At 50.9% G+C, this 16,105-nt stretch overlaps 1 protein-coding gene across 31 annotated transcripts in view; it reads right to left on the bottom strand.

Annotated features, from left to right (window-relative positions):
* Positions 1 to 16,105, bottom strand: part of LOC149347888 (uncharacterized) — a 356,391-nt gene that overhangs the window by 90,651 nt on the left and 249,635 nt on the right. For 16 of the 31 annotated variants that reach the window (XM_089587674.1, XM_089587676.1, XM_089587649.1 and 13 more), the window contains 3 exons: positions 15,336 to 15,497; positions 13,972 to 14,082; positions 11,918 to 12,045 (listed from right to left, as the gene is read on the bottom strand). The exons of 12 other annotated variants lie outside the window; for them this stretch is intronic. The gene's annotated coding sequence lies outside the window, so the exon portion shown is untranslated. Of the gene's footprint in view, positions 1 to 11,917; positions 12,046 to 13,066; positions 13,089 to 13,971; positions 14,083 to 15,335; positions 15,498 to 16,105 lie in introns of those variants that run through there. 3 more of the 31 variants (XM_089587652.1, XM_089587651.1, XM_089587648.1) reach the window with 2 other exon arrangements.

Genomic DNA, 16,105 nt, shown 5'->3' with positions numbered 1-16,105 from the left:
GGAGCAGGCCGCAAACGAAACAGTCCCGGAGCGCTTCATCCAAGAAACTTCCAAATTCGCAACTCTGCACCAGCCTTCGAAGTTCCGCGACAAATTCTGTAATGGACTCACCGCTTCGCTGTGACCGCTTGTAAAATTTCGCACGCTCTGCGATGACGGACGACTGCGGCGCCAGGTGATCGCTCAGGAGTTTCAGAAGACTGTCAAACTCTCGTGACGACGGTGCGTCCGGTGCCGTCAGCGACTTGAGCAGCGCATAGGTCTTCGCGCCGATGAGACTTAGGAAAGCAGGAACCTTCTTTGCTACTGGAACATCATTCACCAAAAGATAGGCTTTCAACCTTTCCTCGTACGAGCGCCAGTCACTCGTGGTCTCGTCGAAAGGTTCAATGTGGCCGATGCGACTCATGACTCACTTGGAAGTTTCGGCTGCCGTGATGCCAGTTTCAGGAATTTCACCGCAGGGAAATCTTCGTGGCGGGAAGCTTTTACACAGAGGCCAGGTTCTTCACACTGCGAATTCCGTACGGCGGTCATCCCATCCTCGTCGCCAATATGTCATGTCTGGCATCCAAGAACTGGGCGGCGTAGACGTAGCATCGAAGGAACGTTTATTCCTGCTACTTGGCAGGAAGCCAACAGGTTACATACTGAGCGCGGTGGGCCCGTGCGAGCGGTCTTTTAAAGCCAGCACGGGCTACCCGATGAGAGATAGCCGGGCAGTGAGCATGCGCAGACAGTACGCGATAACACGCGTGCTTGGTTTCGCGCGCACACAACACCTTGCCCTTTGAACGCAGCGCTTCTCCCCCGGGCCCCTGTGCGCCTGCGCGGCTTTGCTTCGATGCGTGAAGCCCCGAAGTGATCACGTATGACAACGAAGTGTATCGTGGCATTTATGTGCTTTTTGCACGCGTTATTAGAAATCGGAAATTATAATTCCGTGCATTATCAAACCCACAGCTCCACTGATATCTTGATAAACATTGAGAAGGCACTGGCAGCAGTTATTTTTTGTGACTCCTTTGGAGACCAACCGGCGCTTGCATGCCGGTCGCGTAGGAGGGCTTAGAGAGTCTCGTTAAATCTCGTTAAGTCTCGTACGGTGCCCGGATGTTCTCGTTTCAGAGCCCGGATGACTGAATTTCAGTGCCCGGATGAGTGGATTTTAGTGCCCGGATGAGTGGATTTTAGTGCCCGGATGAGTGGATTTTAGTGCCCGGATGAGTGGATTTCAGTGCCTCGATGAGTGGATTTCAGTGCCCGGATGATGGCTCTCGGTCTCGGCGTGACGTCACCACACTGCCGACAACGGGGCCTAAAAGCATTTCATGCTTAAAACACGATATCGCAGCGTACAGATGCGGACAAAAGTAAACGCCGCATGTTATTGGGTCCTAATATTTTTTACGCGTTACCTAATTTCAATTGTCAATTATGGTATGTGCATGCTGGTAGTGGATGCTATTCCGCTTTCTCTGGGACAAACAATGTTTCTTTGTTTATTTACGGGGAATGAGTGAAGAGCGGAATATCGAGCTCCGCTCACTCATGTCCGCACCTGCACATGCCTGTCCTCCACCTCACCTGTCCCCGTTGACAGAACGTGGTAGCAGCGGGGCACGAGTGTGAAACGCCCACGTGGCGAAAGCACTGCCGACGCCAATGGCGGTCCTGCGGCCTAGCCCCGCCCAGACTGTCGTCTTCTGCGGCGAGGGATGCATGAGCCTGACGGGAGACAGGAGCGGGCGATCTGCAGTTTGACACAAAATAACTATCAGCAATGTTGACGACAAAGGAAAATAACTGCACTGCTCCGCATTGTTAATTCGGAGATAAAGTAACGCGTTTGCGCTGTTTCGTCGCTTAGAGCACAAAGCGCGTTTGCCCCGGAGCTTGTTTCCTCAGCAGAAATTGGGAAATTCTGCGCTATTTTATTTTACTCTACACCGTCAGCCTTGAACATCCCCCCTCCACACACACACACACACACACACACATCAATGGTATTGTAGCGCCACCGCTTCGGCACGCGGAAGACGACGAAGCGGTGGGCACGCGCAGGAGAACGCCGGCTCGCGCAGAAGAGAACGCTCTGGACTTCGGCCTCGCCGGACGCTGCGGCCGGCGTTCTCCTGCGCGTGCCACGTTTATTTGAGGCTGCCTGAGAAGAGGTAGCGACAGAGCAGCGGCCGCAGCGTCCGGCGAGGCCGAAGTCCAGAGCGTTCTCTTCTGCGCGAGCCGGCGTTCTCCTGCGCGTGCCCACCGCTTCGTCGTCTTCCGCGTGCCGAAGCGGTGGCGCTACAGTATTACTCCACATCAACCTAATTCGCCCCATAGCGAGATTCTCTCATTCTATGATAAAGTCATACTTTTTTCCATATCTCTTTAGAGGACGACAGGAAGGTGGGCTAAATTTCGAACACCTTTTGCGGGAACCTTTTTGGTGACGAGTACATAGCCGTATCAAGCTTTCGCGTTAATAACGAAGTCCCCACACTGCGATCTCCCATGAGTATGCCTTCATCTGGAGGGCCGCCATCCTCCATCTTTCTATTGGGGCAGTCTCGCCCTTTCTTCATCCCTGGCGGCGACGCTCTTCAGAGTGACCTAACGCCATGCTCGGGGGCGTTGCCGAATAAGGAGGGTTCTGGGGGGCCGTCGCATAACTGCATGACGTCGAGGAGCCAGCGGAGGACCGTGAAAGCGATGCGTTGGCTTGCTGCTGCTGCACGAATTGCGGATGCATGGATCCACCCCTGACAGTGTGCGTGGTATGTGGAGTTAAAGGGCTCTGAATGCGGCTGTGATAAAGCTGCAGTACGGCCAGGATATTGAAGCACTCCAGTTCACGAATATTGTCCAGCAATAATTCTTTAAACGTGCTTTGTAGAAACTGAGTTGCCTTCTTATTGTGCTCGCGTAGTATCTCGTTTAGGTATCTCCCGGTTTAACCACATGACAGTGGCAAGGAATATACGACACCTTCTGCGCAGTCAACAAATTTCTTATTTTGACTCTGTGTACACCTTTGATTTTTTGTCATCTTACATAGTTTTGGGAGTTTATCTGGGGCCGAAAACACTACCTGAACGCCTACTCGTTGGCCCAGGTTTTTCAGATTATGGGAAATCCGGTGCATGTACGGAACTACTGCGGTTTTCCTACATTCCCAGGCTGAGTTTGGCATTTGGAATTATTTTTACCAATCATCCCCTCAGCCACTGACACAGATGGCTTTAGGATACCCAGCCTCTTGTAACCGTTTTACTTGTCCCTGAAAACTGCTGTTCACACGGTGCCCCCACGACTTTTCCAGAGCCCTTTTGAAGCACTTGTTGACAATGCCTCTTTCTTATGTAAGATTATTATGTAAGATGATGAATCCTAACTCTGTGAAAAATCAAAGCTGTACAAAGAATCACAAGAAGAAATTTTTTGACTGCGTAGAAGGCGTCGTGTATTCTTTGCCACTGTCATGTGGTAAGTTTTACATAGGCCAAACCGGGAGATGCCTAAACGAGAGGCTACGCGAGAACAATAAGAATATATAGAAAATGAAAAAGGCAATCTTTCAGAACATTGTGAGGAATGTAAACCAGATATATGCATGCCGAAGTTCGATGAATTCCAGGTGATTAACAAAAGCAGAAAACAGCTAACACGGGAGATTATTGAAGCGAGACGAATAAAAAACTTAAAAGTGTGTAAGCATCCCGTCTCTATCTCTATCAAAGAAAGAGATATTTCTTGATGCCTGGAACAAAATGTGAAGTGACTTGCGGTGTTATAGGCTTTTGGGAGGATAATTTGATGCTCTCGCACTACTTAAAATCCGTTTGTGCATTGAATAAAGATTGAGTGGAAAGTTAGTGCATGTGTTGTCTTCGTTGTGTCCTTGTCTCGAGCACTACAGTTTTTCATCATGAGCAACAAACTCCCTAAACATCCATCCTGATCAAAAAGACTGTTTATAAAAATTGCTGACATTACGTAAATGATAAGTTTGGGTTATAGATATGACGCCTCAAAACTGCCCTCATACTGACAACGCCACACCCAGTGGTAGGAGTTCTTGTTTTCCAAACAACGCCGATTTCTCCTCACCCTGACGGCTGTTTCCCCATTTCTATATGAGCAGCCCCGGTGCGATGTCTCTCTGCAGAGAATTCGCAATACGGAGTTCCACTGTACTTGGGAAGTGTGTCCACTGTACTTGGGAAGTGTGTCGAAGACAGATACCAACCTCCTTGGCTGCCGGAGTTCACATCTGGTAAGTCCTCACCCGTCACGGACAAGCGACTCCGGCCAGCTTCCACATCCAAAGCCCCGACAGCTACCCTGTTAGAGCGAAGTTAACCACATGCTAATCGTGAAGATGCAACAGCACTAGCGATTCGAGTCCCAGCTAGTGGCGAACAGCGAATCAAACGGACGCGCGGCCTTTCACGATGCCCCCGGTCTCCGGCACCGCGACTACTACGGCATCAGTGCAAAGAACCGATAGCGAGGTAAAAAACCATGGCATAGGCCACAGATTTAGTCAGTAAATGACTGCTCACGTGGTTATAGGTTGCTTAAGCATCGTGAAAGCCCGTGCTTTCATTTAATCCGCTATTCGACACTAGCTCCGACTTGAACGGTGCAAGCGACGCGTGGTCTACGAACATGGGGTAATTGGCGTACGTTACGTGCAAGCGAAGTGCCACGCTGCTAGACGTGCGAAAAAGTAGCGAGAGATGTAAACGTGAAACGTTACGAGGGCAGCGCACTTACAATTACGGTTCGATGAGCAGGTCTATATGCGTTCCTTTATTCCACTTCTGCAGAAAGAGGGACTGCAGTTTCATTTCCGCACTCTCTAAGAAGAATGAAAAGAGGAAGTAAAGTTATCCCCTAGCGCAAACCCTTTCAAAAAGTTGTGTGCTATAGGACACCTTACTCCCTTTTTACACCCATATAGGTGTATAGGTGTAAAGAGTGCAGGGTTGATACGCGAACAGCGCACAGTTAAGAGAGTAGTGAGTTACTGCAATAGCAAGGAAAAGAACACAAGAACCCACTCTCTCCTGTATGCGAAAGCTCTCTTTTTATCAGCTACGCCAAGGAAACTTGTGCACTCGTCACCGTGACGTCCGTCTACTTCACCCACATCTGCGCACCCGGCTATGTAGCCGTGCCAGAGGAATCTCCCCTGCGAACGTCAAGCACTCAAACGCCGGCGTTCAACCAATGTTCCTGCCGTTCAACGCGCTCTACAACAAACACGATGTCGAAGCGTACAGGTACGCACAAACGTAAACAGAGCATGCTATTCGCTCCTAATATTTTTTCAAGCGTTAAATAATTGGAATCGCCAATTATGGTATGTGCATGCTCGTAGTGTATGCTAATGCGCATGCAAAAAAATCTCTTCCTCTCCCGTAACCGAGATTAGAGTAAGCATGAAATGTTTACGGGCCGAATGTCATCTCGGTGGACACCCAAACCGCATCGTACAGGAAGGGAGGAACGCCACCACCCGTTCAGTGCGATGCCTTGCCATTTGAACGCAAGGTTTTTTTGAGGAAAGGAAATGGCGCAGTAATTCTCTGCCATCTCAGTGGACACCCAAACCGCACCGTAATGGAAGGGAGGAACGCCACCACCCGTTCGGCGCGATGCCTTGCCCTTTGAACGCAGCGCTTCTCCCCCGGGCCCCTGTGCGCCTGCGCGGCTTTGCTTCGATGCGCGAAGCCCCTAAGAGATCACGTATGACAACGAAGTGTATCGTGGCATTTATGTGCTTTCTGCACGCGTTATTAGAAATCCGAAATTATAATTCCGTGCATTATCAAACGCACAGCGACTGATATCTTGATAAACATTGAGAAGGCACTGGCAGCAGTTATTTTTTGTGACTTCTTTGGAGACCAACCGGCGCTTGCATTCCGGTCGCGTAGGAGGGCTTACAGAGTCTCGTTAAATCTCGTTAAGTCTCGTACGGTGCCCGGATGTTCTAGTTTCAGAGCCCGGACGACTGGAATTAAGTGATCGGATTAGTGGATTTCAATGCCCGGATGAGTGGATTTCAATGCCCGGATGAGTGGATTTCAGTGCCCGGATGATGGCTCTCGGTCTTGGCGTGACGCCACCACACTGCCGACAACGGGGGCTAAAAGCATTTCATGCTTAAAAATCTCTGCCTCTCCCGTAACCGAGAGTAGAGTAAGCATGAAATGTTTACGGGCCTAATGTCATCTCGGTGGACACCCGAACCGCACCGTACAGGAAGGGAGGAACGCCACCACCCGTTCAGCGCGATGCCTTGCCATTTGAACGCAAGGTTTTTAAGCATGAAATGCTTTTAGCCCCCGTTGTCGGCAGTGTGGTGACGTCACGCCGAGACCGCGAGCCATCATCCGGGCACTGAAACCCACTCATCTGGGCACTAAAATCCACTCATCCGGGCACTGAAATCCACTCATCCGGGCACTGAAATCCACTCATCCGGGCACTGAAATCCACTCATCCGGGCTCTGAAACGAGAACATCCGGGCACCGTACGAGACTTAACGAGATTTAACGAGACTCTCTAAGTCCTCCTACGCGACCGGCATGCAAGCGCCGGTTGGTCTCCAAAGGAGTCACAAAAAAATAACTGCTGCCAGTGCCTTCTCAATGTTCATCAAGATATCAGTCGCTGTGCGTTTGATAATGCACGGAATTATAATTTCCGATTTCTAATAACGCGTGCAAAAAGCACATAAATGCCACGATACACTTCGTTGTCATACGTGATCTCTTAGGGGCTTCGCGCATCGAAGCAAAGCCGCGCAGGCGGACAGGGGCCCGGGGGAGAAGCGCTGCGTTCAAAGGGCAAGGCATCGCGCCGAACGGGTGGTGGCGTTCCTCCCTTCCATTACGGTGTGGTTCGGGTGTCCACCGAGATGGCAGATAATTACTGCGCCATTTCCTTTCCTCAAAAAACCTTGCGTTCAAATGGCAAGGCATCGCGCTGAACGGGTGGTGGCGTTCCTCCCTTCCTGTACGGTGCGGTTCGGGTGTCCACCGAGATGACATTAGGCCCGTAAACATTTCATGCTTACTCTACTCTCGGTTACGGGAGAGGCAGAGATTTTTTGAGGAAAGGAAATGGCGCAGTAATTCTCTGCCATCTCGGTGGACACCCGAACCGCACCGTAATGGAAGGGAGGAACGCTACCACCCGTTCGGCGCGATGCCTTGCCCTTTGAACGCAGCGCTTCTCCCCCGGCCCCTGTGCGCATGCGCGGCTTTGCTTCGATGCGCGAAGCCCTAAGAGATCACGTATGACAACGAAGTGTATCGTGGCATTTATGTGCTTTTTGCACGCGTTATTAGAAATCGGAAATTATAATTCCGTGCATTATCAAACGCACAGCGACTGATATCTTGATAAACATTGAGAAGGCACTGGCAGCAGTTATTTTTTGTGACTCATTTGGAGACCAACCGGCGCTTGCATGCCGGTCGCGTAGGAGGGCTTACAGAGTCTCGTTAAATCTCGTTAAGTCTCGTACGGTGCCCGGATGTTCTCGTTTCAGAGCCCGGATGACTGGATTTCAGTGCCCGGATGACTGGATTTCAGTGCCCGGATGACTGGAATTCAGTGCACGGATGAGTAGATTTCAATGCCCGGATCAGTGGATTTCAATGCCCGGATGAGTGGATTTCAGTGCCCGGATGATGGCTCTCGGTCTCGGCGTGACGTCACCACACTGCCGACAACGGGGGCTAAAAGCATTTCATGCTTAAAATGTTTGTTTCTCACATGGAAGGAGTGAAGAGCGGAATATCGAGCTCCGTCTACTCATGCCCGCAACTCTACGTGCCAGTCACGTGCTCCTCCACCTCACCTGTCCCCGTTGTCAGGACGTTGCAAGGGGGGAGGGCGACGGCGTCGCAGTAACACCCACGTGACGGAAGCACTGATGATGCTCACGCTGGTCCCGCGGCCTGGACCCGCCCAGCGGCTGTATTCCGCGGCGATGGATGCATGAGCCTGACGGGAGACCGGGGCAGGTGGCCTGCAGTTTGACACGAAGTCAGCGATGATCACGACAATTTCAGGTAACTGCACTGCTGCAACTTGTTAATTCGGAGCTAATGTAATGCGTTTGCGTTGTTTGCTCGTTTATAGCAAAAACAGCGCGCGTATGCACCGCAGCTTGTTTCCCGCACAGATGTTCGGCCATTTTTGTGGTACTTTATTGCACTCTGCAACGTCAGCTTTGAACGCCCCCCCCCCCCCTCCCCGCGTTGCCCGAGACAACGACAGCGCGTCGCTACCGAAATGTCAGTAGACGGAATCTTTGTAGCGAGAGCTACACTACGCCAATCGCTTCACGAGGTCAGCGTGGCTGCGCGCTGAGCCGTGGCACCACGGGCAAGGCGTCGTGCCGAGCAGGGATTGGAGTTCCTTCGTATAATAGAAAATTGTTTTTTGACGAAAGAGAATATGCAGTAACTGTCTCACATATGAGGGACTCCGCTGAGAAGGGCTGCGGAAAATTCGGCCACCTGGGGTTCTCTAACGTGCACTCACATCGCGCAGTACACGGGACTCTACAATTTTGCCTCCATCCAAATTCTAGCCGCCCGCCTCGTCAGTCGTGCGCATGCGCGGAGTGTCGTCAGAGATGCGGCGGGTATCACAACGATACGCAGCCTGTGGTAGAAATGGACAACTCGAAGGAAGCTAGGGCTCCTCGTAGGGAAGAAGGCAGAGGAGGCGGCGAGCCTAGGAGATCGAGGAAGAGCGCGCTAAGCGTCTCGATAAGCGACGCGGTTAGAGGGGCCCTCTTAGACAACGACAGTGCATCCACGACGACAGATGACGATGAATCGACTTCTGAGCCACTGAAAGAAGCTAGACTATCGCTACTCTACCAGGTTTAACCGGAGATAAACCACAGCCATTTTTTTTTTCGCTGCGTATATCCTGTCCTGACTGAGCTAAGCCACTGCCGATTTTAGAGATTTTATAGTTTGTTTAAGATCGCCGCTTCTTTCAGAAAACTTAAAACAGAGACAATTTCTGCGAGTGGATTATCTTTCAAATATAAATTGTTGTGGAAGGGAACGTGTTCATCGTAAAATACAGTAAAATATTTTTTCCCTTAGCCGTTCGAGTTCTGTGCACGAAAATAAAATGATTTACTGTGAGCTCCCCTCCAAAGTGATGAGGACATTACTTCAGAGGTGCCACAGGCCACTGAATAAATAAGGAGGCCAATGAAAATAGTTGAAGAACTACATATTCATTATTAGTCAACCATCCTGCTAGTTGGTTGATGGTCCATGGTTTATGAGGGTTTAATGCCCCAAAGCAGCTCACGCTATCAGGCACGCCGTCGTGACGGGCTCCGGAAGTTTCGGCCACCTGGGGCTCTTAACTAGCACTGACATCGCACCATAGCGATAGTTAGCACGTCTTAGGTGTACTCGTATGCAAACCTCGCTGATAATGCTACCTCGAAACAAGCGCCCCACTAACTGAAAGATTGATTTTAAAAATTGCTGACAGTAATAAGTGAAACATCACGTATGTGATGAGGGTGGGTTACAGAAATGACGTCTCACAACTACTCTCAGGCTCACAAAGCCACACTCAGTGGCAAGAGTTCTTGTTTTCCAAACAACGCCGATTTCTCCTCATGCTGTTAGCTGTGTCCCTGTACCTGTATGAGTAGCCCCGGTGTAATGTCTCTCTGCGGAGTATTCGCAATACGGTGTTCCACGGGGCTTAGGAAGTATACCGATGACAGATATCAACCTTCCTTGGCTGCCGGAGTTCAAATATGGGAAGCCCTCACCCTGACTCGAACTAGCGACTCCGGCCAGCTCCCACATTCAAGGCGCCAACAGCTACCATGCACAAGCGAAGTTAACCTTAGTGGTCTACAAACCAACACATACCGAACGCCTGTTAAGTTACACCAGTGGTACCCTACACCATACTATCCGCAGTGCCCACACTGTGGAGAGATCCCACACCATGTGGTAGACATGCCAATTTAATCACTTAGTTGACCCCATTCCAAATCCCTCAGAGGAACAGTACGAGACTGCTCTGCTCAGCGATGATCCTCACCGTCAGCACTGGCTGGTGGGGAGGGCCAGCGCAGCAGCAATAAACAGTGGACTACCGGACTAGGCGGCCCACCCACATGTTCTGCGAATATTCAGTAAATAAAGATCCCTTCAATCAATCAATCAATCAATCAACCTCATGTGAATCAAAACGATTGAACAACAATAGCTGTTCAAGTCGGAGCTATTGGCGAATAGCGAATTCAACGAACGCGCGGCCTTTCACGATGGTGCTGGTGAACTCTTTTATTGCGCCCAAAAACGGGGAACCAGTCCAAGGACCGGTTGCGCTTGCTTAGGGGATGTAGGAGGGGATCCCTCGGGATGTCGCGGCCTCCACCGCACGCTGGATAAACCGGCGTTGGCCTCCTGGCTCGGAAGTACGCAGGAGAGACTCCCACGTCTCTGGGGTGTTTGGGTTGTTCGTGTTGTAGCGTGTACAAGTCCATGCCATGTGTATGAGAGTGGCCGGAGTTAAGCAGTGTTTGCACATGGGGTCTATCTGTAGCGGAAAGATCCTACTGTATAAGAGGGGGTTTGGAAAACTGCCAGTTTTTATGCGAAGCATACTAAAATAGCCCAACCCAGATCTTCGAGCGCGGCGGTGTCGTTAGCATTGACCTTTCATGACCTCCATGTCATACCACGTGATGCGTGACGTCACAACAGATGAAAAACGGGGGCCCAGCTCGCGCAGTCGCGCGAGGCGTCGCGACCAAGGAGGACCACGTGATGCGTGACGTAACGACATAGGAGCAACGGGGCCCCAGCTCCCGCCGTCGCGCGAGGCGTCGCGACCAATGTGTTTCCTGCTTCTGCCGCTAGGTGCGCTGTAGTGAACACGTGATGCTGGAGCGGCGGTATACAAAGGGGTGCGCCTGCCTCTGCTAGGCGTACACGGGATAGAGATGCCTCCTGGAGTCAGGGCTGCTCGTTGGAATGAAAAGCAAAAGTTGCGGCGTGCTACAGAGACTGATGAAGAGCGTCAAGAACGTCTAGCCAAGCGGCGTGCTCGATATGCAACTCGGCGACAATATGCTTCGCATCTGACTAGGCTTAACCTAACCTAAGCCTCAGCGATTTTTTTACTGTGCGCCATTGGACAGCCTCGCGTCTTGTTAAATCACGGTGTGCGGATGGATAGAGACACCTTTCGAGCCGGTAGTTCTGGGTTTGGGTTTATGGGGTTTAACGTCCCGAAGCGACTAAGGCTATAAGAGACGCCGTAGTGGAGGGCTCCGGAAATTTCGACCATCTGGGGTTCTTTAACTTGCACTGACATCGCACAGTACACGGGCCTCTAGAATTTCTCCTCCAAAGAAATTCAACCGCCTCAGCCGGGATCGAACCCGGGTCTTTAGGGTCAGCAGCCGAGCCCCATAACCACTGAGCCACCGCGGCCGCATACGCTTTGGCAATTACTAGGCAAACAAAAGGAAATGAAGGAGGGGGGGATGCCCTTTGCGCGAATGCACAGCAGACATTTCCAGCCAGTAGCATATCTAACCTTTCTGGCGGCTGATTCGGCTCTCCTCTCTTTCGGCTCCCTTGAGTTGGCTCTTCCTCCCGGCATGGCCCTTTCCCTGTCTCATTCTCCGTGCGTCTCCTTGCCGGGAACTTTCTGTGAAGCCAGTTCATTCAAACATTTTATTTCTACTCTTGCCATACACATTATCAAAACACTGAACCCATAGCCAGAGGCTAGTGTGGGGTTCAGAAACAAAATACATGATGGCAATCACACAACACTTGTGTAAAATGAAAAGCACACAAACACGGTTACCGGCCAACAGGAATCGGGGGAGGCCGAGACACTGCTGAAGGTCGCGACACTGGGCAGCGGCCAACAGGAGTCGGGAGAGCCGAGGCGCTGTTGAAGGTCGCGTCACTGGGCAGCGTGGCCTCGGAAGGGTGGGTGGTCCTGGAGGAGGTCTTGGGACAGGGTGGTGTTTAGAAGAGAAAACATTTGTAGTATGCCCCTGTAAGTGGTGAGTGGAGAAGCGCGTGAGATGTTAGTGTCAGAGGAAGCAGGGAGGCTGATCATACACTCGGCTCGGCAGCTGAGATCTCGGGCGAGTGTGTGCGAATGGACGTTTCCGTTGAGCAACGGACTGGCACTTCATCCATAATCTTCAAGTCAGCAGGGATATCTAATCCTAGGTGACACCTCGGGTATACATTAAAAGAGCTTAGATGACGTACCATTCTCGGAGCGTTCTTGCTGCCAAACGGCTTTAATTGCCTGAAGCACTGCCAGGCTGTGGGGAGAAATATGAAGTGTGGCCGAGGCAGAAGCGCTGAGGATATCCCTGACACCTCATTTGTGAGCGTACTTTTCCAAAACACTTCTCGATGCGCTTCACATAGTGAGCATAGTTTCAGTGCCTTTGCACAGAAGACTAGACCACGTATAATCATTATACTTATTACGAGTGTCAAAGGAATCCCAAACCTCTGCGTGCAACCACGGCCCACAACGTTGCCTATCAGCACGTACGCACTTCTTCGTTTAATATAAACGCGGAGAAGTGTATTGGTCAGATGGGAAACGCACAGTTTGTGGCCTGAAAGGAGTGCACTTAAATCTTCTGTTCCTTGCCCTGTCGGTTAACAGCGCCTGTCGATCGTTAACGTTAAAACATCCAGATCCATTCTCATCATGACGTCAGCAAACGTCACAGACGGTTGCTTAATCGGGCTGATGTAGCAGCAGCAGCAGCCTTGTGGCTAGTCGTGGTCCCGAAATTCCTAAGGGATAGCCATTACGGCAGGATAATTTTTCACTATAGCCACCAGAACGCCAGGAAGGTGTGGTTGAGGTAAACGCCAAGTCCACAGCGGTTACTTCGGCACGCACATGCAGATTGATGATCCCCCTGTCTGTCGACAAAGATCGCTTACGAGCGCGCAGTAGCTCTGGAATGGATTTCCGTCCGGCATTCCAGGCGACCGGGCTACCCATGGCGCTGGCGGTGCTGCGAAATAGAGACTACAATTAGAAAGCGTCTATCATGTTGCTGTAGGAGAGAAGATTGGTGTGAAAAAAAAACATCAACAATGACACGTGCCCCACCAGTCTTTAGGGGACACAACTCATGAACGAAGCAGCAGGTGCCCCTCAAAGAACGCCCACCCGCCAGCGGGGTCGACCAATTTTCATGACCCCGCAGTAAATCCGATTAACCCCTATTATTCTCCACTCATCGGCCACCCCCTCCCATTTTAGTCTAGCAGGTATAAATGGATCGGTCGAGGGGAAGAATCGGTCGACGCCAATGTCTAGATGGCCTCCTGTGGGGGGCATCTGGGGCTTTGTTCTGGAGTTGCATCCCGCTTTAGTGGTCTGCATCAGACGAGGCAGGTGAGGCTGCTGGTCTGCTTGCGTCATGGGGGTTTAACGTTCCAAAGTGACTCAGGCTATGAGGAACGCCGTAGTGAAGGGCTCCGGTTAATTTCGACCGCCTGGGGTTCTATAACGTTCACTGACGTCGCACCATGCCGCTAGTTAGCACGTCTTAGCCGTATTCTGATGCCATTCTTTGCTGATAATGGTACGCCGAAACACAAGCGTTCCTCTAACTCAGACTGTTTTTAAGACGTGCTGACAGCATGAAGCGAAACATCACGTCTGTGACTGGGGCGGGTTACAGAGATGACGTCTCACAACTACTCTCATACTGACAAAGCCGCACTCAGTGGACGGAGCTCTTGTTTTCAAAACGACGTCCAATTCTCATGATGACGGCTGTGTCACCGTATTCATGAGTAGCCCCAGTAAGGATTCTCCGACAGCCTTCAAAGTATTCCCAATATGGCGTTCGACGATATATGGCATGTGTATCGAAGACAGATACCAACCTTTTTTACTTGCAGGAGTTCAAATCTGGAAAGTCGTCACCCCTGCTGGGACGAGCGACTCGGGACGAGCGACTCCGGCCAGCTTCCACAATCAAAGCGCCGAAAGCTACCCTGTGAAAGCGAAGTTAACCTCAGGTTAATCAAGAAGATGCAACAGCAATAGCGGTAACAACAACAATAGCAACAACAACAACAACAGATGCAACAACAATAGCAAGTCCGAGCTAGTGGCGAACAGCGAATTCAACGAACTCGAGGCCTTTCACGATGCTCCCAGTCTCCGGCATCGCGACTACTACGGCGCGCCACGGCAAACAACCTATAGCCAGGTTGAAAAGCAGGGCACAGGCCACAGATTTAGTCATGAAATGACTGCTCGCCTGCCTATGGGTTGCTTGCACTGACGCAGTAGTAGCCGAAGTGCCAGAGGACGGGAGCCTCGTGAAAGGGAGCGCGTTAATTTAATCGTCTATTCGACACCAGCTCAGACCTGAACGATGCATGCGACGCGTGGTGTACGAGCGTGGCGTGCTTGACGTACGTAACATGCAAGCCACATATACCACGCTGGTAGACGTTCCTTGCAAAACAGTAGTGAGAGCTGCAAAGGTGAAACTTTACGAGGGCAGCGCACTCACATCTACGATTGGATATGCCTGTATATACACGTTCCCTTATTTCACCTCAGCAGAAAGGTGGACAGCAGCTTCATTTCTCCATTCTCTGAAGATAAAGGAGTAAAAAGGGCGGAAAGTTGTCCTCTAGCGCACACCCTTTAAAAAAGGAGTGTGACAGAGGACACCTTACTCCCTTTTTAGACCCATACAGGGGTATTCGTGTAGAGAGGGCAGGGTTGATACGCGAACAGGGCACAGTTAAGAGAGTCGCGAGGCAGTGCAGCAGCAATGAAGAACACAAGAACCCACTCTCTCCTGCATGCGCAATCTTTTTTTTTTTCATCAGGTACATCAAGGAAACTTGTGCACTCGTCACCGTGACGTCCGTCGACATCACCCACACCTGCGCACCCGGCTATGCAGCCGCGACAGAGGAAGCTCCCCTGTGAACGTCAAGCACTTAAAAGCCCAGTGTTCTTGCCGTTTAACGCGCTCTACAACCGACGTGGTATCGAAGGGTACAGGTGCGGAAAAATATTAACGGAACATGCTATTGGCGCGTATTATTTTTTACGCGTTACCTATTTTGAATTGCCAACTATGGCATGTGCATGCTGGTAGTGGATGCTAGTGCGCTTTCTCTAGTACTAACAATGTTTTACACGAAAGGCGTGAAGAACGGAGTATCGGCCTCCGTTTAGTCATGTCCGCACATATAAATGCCAGTAATGTGCTCCTCCACCTCACCTGTCCCCGTTGTCAGGAGCATCTGAGAGCGGTGTCGCAGCAACACCCACGTGACGAAAGAACTGCCGACGTTCACGGCGGTCCCGAGGCCTAGACACCGCCCAGCCGTTCTCTTCTGCGGCGAGGGATGCATGAGCCTGACGGGAGACAGGAGCGGGCGTCCTGCGCAGTTTGACACGATGTAACGACAAATCACGACAAAGGCAAGTAACTGCACTGCTCCGTATTGTCAATTTGGAGCAAAAATAACGCGTTTGTGCTGTTTGCTCGTTTACAGCACACAGCGCGTATGCACCGGATCTTCGTTCCTGCAGAAAATTCGGGAATTTTTCGCTACTTTATTTCACTGTAGAGCACCATACTTCAACTCCACTCCCCTCTCTCTTGCCTCGATACCTCGTATACTCGTTCGTGTGAAAAAAAACAGATCACTGCGGCGACCCGCATCGGAGGATTGCGAAAGTATTGACACCTCCTCGACACTCTTTGTCCATGTTCCTTGTCCGTTTTCTGTGCCATTTTAACGTCTGCGGCTGTTTTGACGTCTTCTCCTTATTTCGACGTCCAAGTGGGTTTTTCATTTCGGCTTGAATTAACTAATAAGCCCACATCTACCAAATTGGCCCCATAGCAAAACTTTTTTTATCCTCCATCTGATACAAACTTTTTTTCCGTATCTCTTTATAGCACGATGGAACGTGCGGACAAAATTGTGGACACGTTTCACGGACACTTTTTGGCGACGCGTACATAGTCATACAATGCTTTCA

This window comes from Amblyomma mixtum, chromosome 4, assembly GCF_055824585.1.
Source record: "Amblyomma mixtum isolate Tamu chromosome 4, ASM5582458v1, whole genome shotgun sequence".
Taxonomy (NCBI): Eukaryota; Metazoa; Arthropoda; class Arachnida; order Ixodida; family Ixodidae; genus Amblyomma; species Amblyomma mixtum.
This window is presented reverse-complemented; position numbering and strand designations above follow the sequence as displayed.